Here is a 478-nt window from a genome sequence, read left to right on the forward strand (position 1 = left end):
GCCAGGAACTGCCCCGTAGGACCGGGGCAAAACGGGGGAGAGGGGCTGGAAGGGGGGAGAACTGTCCCCGCAAACTCTTCCTCCTCCCTCCTCCTGCCTTTGCTTTTTTGTGAATGGGCCGCGGCGCCTTTGTTAGGGGGAAAAGTGCCCGTGTCGCTGACTTTTGCGGGAGAGCGGAGGAGCTTGCTAACCTCCTTCGCTCCACTCATCGGCTCCCTCCCGCCCGGCTTAGACGGTTCTCTCCTCGCACAGGAAAAAGATTTGAAAAGAAGGGGAAAAAACCTCCAACAACAACAAAATAAAATGGGGGGGAAAGTCTTCCCCCCGGGAGACCGCGCTCCGATCGGGGCCGGCGGGCAGCGCCTTTGAACATTAGCTCGCTTTCAGCTCCACTGCAATTAGAGGGAGTTGATTTGGGGAGACCAACAAAAGCCGCGCACCGGAGCCTCTTTAGAGGTCCGGGGCCGCTCCGCCGCCT

The sequence above is a fragment of the Geospiza fortis genome, unplaced genomic scaffold, assembly GCF_000277835.1.
Source record: "Geospiza fortis unplaced genomic scaffold, GeoFor_1.0 scaffold134, whole genome shotgun sequence".
Taxonomy (NCBI): Eukaryota; Metazoa; Chordata; class Aves; order Passeriformes; family Thraupidae; genus Geospiza; species Geospiza fortis.